Genomic DNA, 6,494 nt, shown 5'->3' on the forward strand with positions numbered 1-6,494 from the left:
ACGGAGAGACTCCCTCTTTAAACAGGGTCCCTGACGGAGAGACTCCCTCTTTAAACAGGGTCCCCGACGGGGAGACGCCCTCTTTAAACAGGGTCCCTGACGGTGAGACTCTCTCTTTAAACAGGGTCCCTGACGGTGAGACTCTCTCTTTAAACAGGGTCCCTGACGGTGAGACTCTCTCTTTAAACAGGGTCCCTGACGGTGAGACTCTCTCTTTAAACAGGGTCCCTGACGGAGAGACTCCCTCTTTAAACAGGGTCCCTGACGGAGAGACTCCCTCTTTAAACAGGGTCCCTGATAGAGAGAGACTCCCTCTTTAAACAGGGTCCCTGACGGAGAGACTCCCTCTTTAAACAGGGTCCCTGACGGAGAGACTCCCTCTTTAAACAGGGTCCCCGACGGGGAGACGCCCTCTTTAAACAGGGTCCCTGACGGAGAGAGACTCCCTCTTTAAACAGGGTCCCTGACGGACCCGGAGGAAACCCACGCACAAACGGGGAGGATGTGTAGACTCCACACAGACAGTGACCCAAGCCGGAATCGAACCTGGGACCCTGGAACTGTGAAGCAATTGTGCTAACCACTATGCTACCAGTTGGGACATATGCACCAGTGGCGCTCTCCCCATCTAAACTCGGATGTTGACACACGCCTCGACGAAAATCGGATGTATCGACAAACAGGACTGACAGTATATTACGCTGGCGAGGCCCGGTTGCCTTCCTGTGGTCATCAATGATTAACTGGGTTGTCATGGCAACAGGTCTCGGCCTAGTCGTTGCGCAAGGGGAAAAAAACCTGAATTTATTTAACGCCTTTAGTGAAAGGTTCCCCCATCTGAGCCCAAGAGGAGATATCATGGGCAGGCAACCAATAGCTGGGCCAAAGAGGCCGGTTTAGAGGAGGAGAGAGGTGGAGGGGGTCAGGGAGGGAATTCCAGACCTCAGGCGCCGCCCCCCCCGGGCAGCTGAAGCACGGCCGCCAATGGCGAAGCGATGGGAATCAGAGGCTGGAGAGGCCGGGATTGGAGGAGCGCAGAGATCTCGGAGGGTTGTAGGGAGCTGGAGGAGGTTACAGGGATAGGGAGGGGGGTGTAGGGGCTGGAGGAGGTTACAGAGATAGGGAGGAGGTGTAGGGGCTGGAGGATTTTACAGAGATAGGGAGGGGGTGTAGGGGCTGGAGGATGTTACAGAGATAGGGAGGGGGTGTAGGGGCTGGAGGATGTTACAGAGATAGGGAGGGGGTGTAGGGGCTGGAGGAGGTTACAGAGATAGGGAGGGGGTGTAGGGGCTGGAGGAGGTTACAGAGATGGGGAGGGGTGTAGGGGCTGGAGGAGGTTACAGCGATAGGTAGTGGGTGTAGGGGCTGGAGTAGGTTACAGAGATAGGGAGGGGGTGTAGGGGCTGGAGTAGGTTACAGAGATAGGGAGGGGGTGTAGGGGCTGGAGGAGGTTACAGAGATAGGGAGGGAGTGTGGGGGCTGGAGGAGGTTACAGAGATAGGGAGGGGGTGTAGGGGCTGGAGGAGGTTGCAGAGATAGGGAGGGGGTGTAGGGGCTGGAGGAGGTTACAGAGATAGGGAGGGGGTGTAGGGGCTGGAGGATGTTACAGAGATAGGGAGGGGGTGTAGGGGCTGGAGGAGGTTACAGAGATAGGGAGGGGGTGTAGGGGCTGGAGGAGGTTACAGAGATAGGGAGGGGTGTAGGGGCTGGAGGAGGTTACAGCGATAGGGAGTGGGTGTAGGGGCTGGAGTAGGTTACAGAGATAGGGAGGGGGTGTAGGGGCTGGAGTAGGTTACAGAGATAGGGAGGGGGTGTAGGGGCTGGAGGAGGTTACAGAGTTAGGGAGGGGGTGTAGGGGCTGGAGGAGGTTACAGAGATAGGGAGGGGGTGTAGGGGCTGGAGGAGGTTACAGGGATAGGGAGGGAGTGTAGGGGCTGGAGGAGGTTACAGTGATAGGGAGGGGGTGTAGGGGCTGGAGGAGGTTACAGAGATAGGGAGGGGGTGTAGGAGCTGGAGGAGGGGACAGAGATAGGGAGGGGGTGTAGGGGCTGGAGGAGGTTACAGGGATAGGGAGGAGGTGGAGGGGCTGGAGGAGGTTACAGAGATAGGGAGGGGGTGTAGGGGCTGGAGGAGGTTACAGAGATAGGGAGGGGGTGTAGGGGCTGGAGGAGGTTACAGAGATAGGGAGGGGGTGTAGGGGCTGGAGGAGGTTACAGAGATAGGGAGGGGGTGTAGGGGCTGGAGGAGGTTACAGAGATAGGGAGGGGGTGTAGGGGCTGGAGGAGGTTACAGAGATAGGGAGGGGGTGTAGGGGCTGGAGGATGTTACAGAGATAGGGAGGGGGTGTAGGGACTGGAGGAGGTTACAGAGATAGGGAGGGGGTGTAGGGGCTGGAGGAGGGTACAGAGATAGGGAGGGGGTGTAGGGGCTGGAGGAGGTTACAGAGATAGGGAGGGGGTGTAGGGGCTGGAGGAGGTTACAGAGATAGGGAGGAGGTGTAGGGGCTGGAGGAGGTTACAGAGATAGGGAGGGGGTGTAGGGGGCTGGAGGAGGTTACAGAGATAGGGAGGGGGTGTAGGGGCTGGAGGAGTTTACAGAGATAGGGAGGGGGTGTAGGGGGCTGGAGGAGGTTACAGAGATAGGGAGGGGGTGTAGGGGCTGGAGGAGGTTACAGAGATAGGGAGGGGGTGTAGGGGCTGGAGGAGGTTACAGAGATAGGGAGGGGGTGTAGGGGCTGGAGGAGTTTACAGAGATAGGGAGTGGGTGTAGGGGCTGGAGGAGGTTACAGAGATAGGGAGGGGGGTGTAGGGGCTGGAGGAGGTTACAGAGATAGGGAGGGGGTGTAGGAGCTGGAGGAGGTTACAGAGATAGGGAGGGGGTGTAGGGGCTGGAGGAGGTTACAGAGATAGGGAGGGGGTGCAGGAACTGGAGGAGGTTACAGAGATAGGGAGGGGGTGTAGGGGCTGGAGGAGGTTACAGAGATAGGGAGGGGGTGTAGGGGGCTGGAGGAGGTTACAGAGATAGGGAGGGGGTGTAGGGGCTGGAGGAGGTTACAGAGATAGGGAGGGGGTGCAGGAACTGGAGGAGGTTACAGAGATAGGGAGGGGGTGTAGGGGCTGGAGGAGGTTACAGAGATAGGGAGGGGGGTGTAGGGGGCTGGAGGAGGTTACAGAGATAGGGAGGGGGTGTAGGGGCTGGAGGAGGTTACAGAGATAGGGAGGGGGTGTAGGGGCTGGAGGAGGTTACAGAGATAGGGAGGGGGTGTAGGGGCTGGAGGAGGTTACAGAGATAGGGAGGGGGTGTAGGGACTGGAGGAGGTTACAGTGATAGGGAGGGGATCCTTTTTTCGAAACCACAGAGAGGAAGGACTGGCGGTCAAGCAGCAACCCCCCCCCCGGGAGATACGAGACACCCCTGCCCACCCCCGCCTCCCCTCGCCATTATCAGCATGTATCCATGACCCCCCTCATCTCCTCAGCCTGGTGAGGGCCAATCTAAGGAAGGGCCTTCTGTGAGATAGAGGCCCTATCCCAACGACATGGTGCCACAGTGGTCAGCACGGCTGCCTCACGGCGCCAGGGACCACGGTTCGATTCCAGCCTCGGGGTGACTGTCTGTGCGGGGTCTGCACGTCCTCCCGTGTCTGCGTGGGTTTCCTCCGGCGCTCCGGTATCCTCCCACAGTCAAAAACGTGCAGCTTAGGTGGATTGGCCGCGCTAAATTGCCCCTTAGTGTCCAAAGATGTGCAGGTTAGGTGGATTGGCTGTGCTAAATTGTCCCTTAGTGTCCAAAGATGTGCAGGTTAGGTGGATTGGCTGTGCTAAATTGTCCCTTAGTGTCCAAAGATGTGCGGGTTAGGTGGATTGGCCGTGCTACGTTGTCCCTTAGTGTCCAAAGATGTACAGGTTTGGTGGATTGGCCGTGCTAAATTGTCCCTTAGTGTCCAAAGATGTGCGGGTTAGGTGGATTTGCCGTGCAAAATTGTCCCTTAGTATCCAAAGATGTGCGGGTTAGGTGGATTGGCCGTGCTACGTTGTCCCTTAGTGTCCAAAGATGTACAGGTTTGGTGGATTGGCTGTGCTAAATTGTCCCTTAGTGTCCAAAGATGTGCGGGTTAGGTGGATTGGCCGTGCTAAATTGTCCCTTAGTGTCCAAAGATGTGCAGGTTAGGTGGATTGGCCGTGCTAAATTGTCCCTTAGTGTCCAAAGATGTACAGGTTAGGTGGATTGGCCGTGCTACGTTGTCCCTTAGTGCCCAAAGATGTGCAGGTTAGGTGGATTGGCCGTATTAAATTGTCCCCTTAGTGCCCAAAGATGTGCAGGTTAGGTGGATTGGCCGTATTAAATTGTCCCTTAGTGTCCAAAGATGTGCAGGTTAGGTGGATTGGCTGTGCTAAATTGTCCCTTAGTGTCCAAAGATGTGCAGGTTAGGTGGATTGGCCGTGCTAAATTGTCCCTTAGTGTCCAAAGATGTGCAGGTTAGATGGATTGGCCGTGCTAAATTGCCCCTTAGTGTCCAAAGATGTGCAGGTTAGGTGGATTGGCTGTGCTAAATTGTCCCTTAGTGTCCAAAGATGTGTAGGTTAGATGGATTGGCCGTGCTAAATTGTCCCTTAGTGTCCAAAGATGTGCGGGTTAGGTGGATTGGCCGTGCTAAATTGTCCTTAGTGTCCAAAGATGTGCGGGTTAGGTGGATTGGCCGTGCTAAATTGTCCCTTAGTGTCCAAAGATGTGCTGGTTAGGTGGATTGGCCGTGCTAAATTGTCCCTTAGTGTCCAAAGATGTGCAGGTTGGGTGGATTGGCCGTGCTAAATTGTCCCTTAGTGTCCAAAGATGTGCGGGTTAGGTGGATTGGCCGTGTTAAATTGTCCCTTCGTGTCCAAAGATGTGCAGGTTAGGTGGGGTTACGGGGATAAGGCGGGGGTTTGGGTTTAGGTAGGCCGCTCTTTCAGAGGGTCGGTGCAGATTCGATGGGCCGAATGGCCTCCTTCGGCACTGTAGGATCCCAGCGGCACCCACACCCACCCACCCTAAAAATAAATACATTTGGAAAAAAAAGTACAGCTCAGCAATTTTCACTTCAGAGAAGAGGAACTCGGTCAGAGGATGGGGTCGATGACCATGGGCGACGTGGTGGGGCAACCCTCGCTTGACGTCTCCTGGACACATTTAACCCTTCACCCCTCCCCCCCCCCCCCCCCTCAACCACCACCACCACCCCGCCTTCACAACTGATATTTTCGTTGGGAAAAACCCCTCAGAGAATCCGTGCAGGCGGACCTATCCGCAGGCCTGAAGCCTGAGGCCTTCCCCCCCACCCCCCACCCCCCCCCCCCCCCCCCCCCCCCACCCCGCTCCCCGGCTGGCAGCTTAGAAACCCTGACTCGGCCTCCAGCTTGGCAGAGTTCATGCTGCTCTTGTTTTTGCCTCTTCGGCGTGGGGAGGATAAATACCATGGCAGCATAAACAAGTCTGGACAAGGGTGTGGAATGCGAATCGGCTCTGTGGGAGAGCCCTGGGAAAGTGCGAGTCGAAGGTCCCTTTCTTGTCAGAGTGAGCTCACCGCTGCACACAAAAATCTCCCAGCGCCGATCGCACCCCCCCCCCCCCCCCCCCCCCCAGCACCCCCATCGCCCCTCCCCCATCCACCGCCCCCACACACCTATTGACACAGCCACTGCCACAACAGGCCGCAACCAGGCTGTTGGCCCACACCCAGCGCTTTTTGAGCCTATCAACACATTCGCTCATGAGAAGGGAATGTGGAGGCTCGCGGCCAAGTCCCTGACCTTGCATTCAAACAGAGAGAGTGAGAGGACTGAGAGAGAGGGAGGGGGGGGGGGGGGAAGGAGAGAGAGAGGGCAGAGAGAGAGGAGAGTGGGGCAGGGAGAGAGAGGGGGGGGCAGGGGGAGAGAGAGGGGGGGGCAGGGGGAGAGAGGGGGGGGCAGGGGGAGAGAGGGGGGGGGCAGGGGGAGAGAGGGGGGGCAGGGGGAGAGAGGGGGGGGGGCAGGGGGAGAGAGGGGGGGGGCAGGGGGAGAGAGGGGGGGGCAGGGGGAGAGAGGGGGGCAGGGGGAGAGGGGGGGGGCAGGGGGAGAGAGGGGGGCAGGGGGAGAGGGGGGCAGGGGGAGAGAGGGGGGGCAGGGGGAGAGAGGGGGGCAGGGGAGAGAGGGGGGCAGGGGGAGAGAGGGGGCAGGGGGAGAGAGGGGGGCAGGGGAGAGAGGGGGGCAGGGGAGAGAGGGGGGGCAGGGGGAGAGAGGGGGGGCAGGGGGAGAGAGGGGGGGCAGGGGGAGAGAGGGGGGGCAGGGGGAGAGAGGGGGGGCAGGGGGAGAGAGGGGGGGCAGGGGGAGAGAGGGGGGGCAGGGGGAGAGAGGGGGGGCAGGGGGAGAGGGGGGGCAGGGGGAGAGAGGGGGGGCAGGGGGAGAGAGGGGGGGCAGGGGGAGAGAGGGGGGGCAGGGGGAGAGAGGGGGGGGCAGGGGGAGAGAGGGGGGGCAGGG

The sequence above is a fragment of the Scyliorhinus torazame genome, chromosome 26, assembly GCF_047496885.1.
Source record: "Scyliorhinus torazame isolate Kashiwa2021f chromosome 26, sScyTor2.1, whole genome shotgun sequence".
In the NCBI taxonomy this organism is placed as follows: Eukaryota; Metazoa; Chordata; class Chondrichthyes; order Carcharhiniformes; family Scyliorhinidae; genus Scyliorhinus; species Scyliorhinus torazame.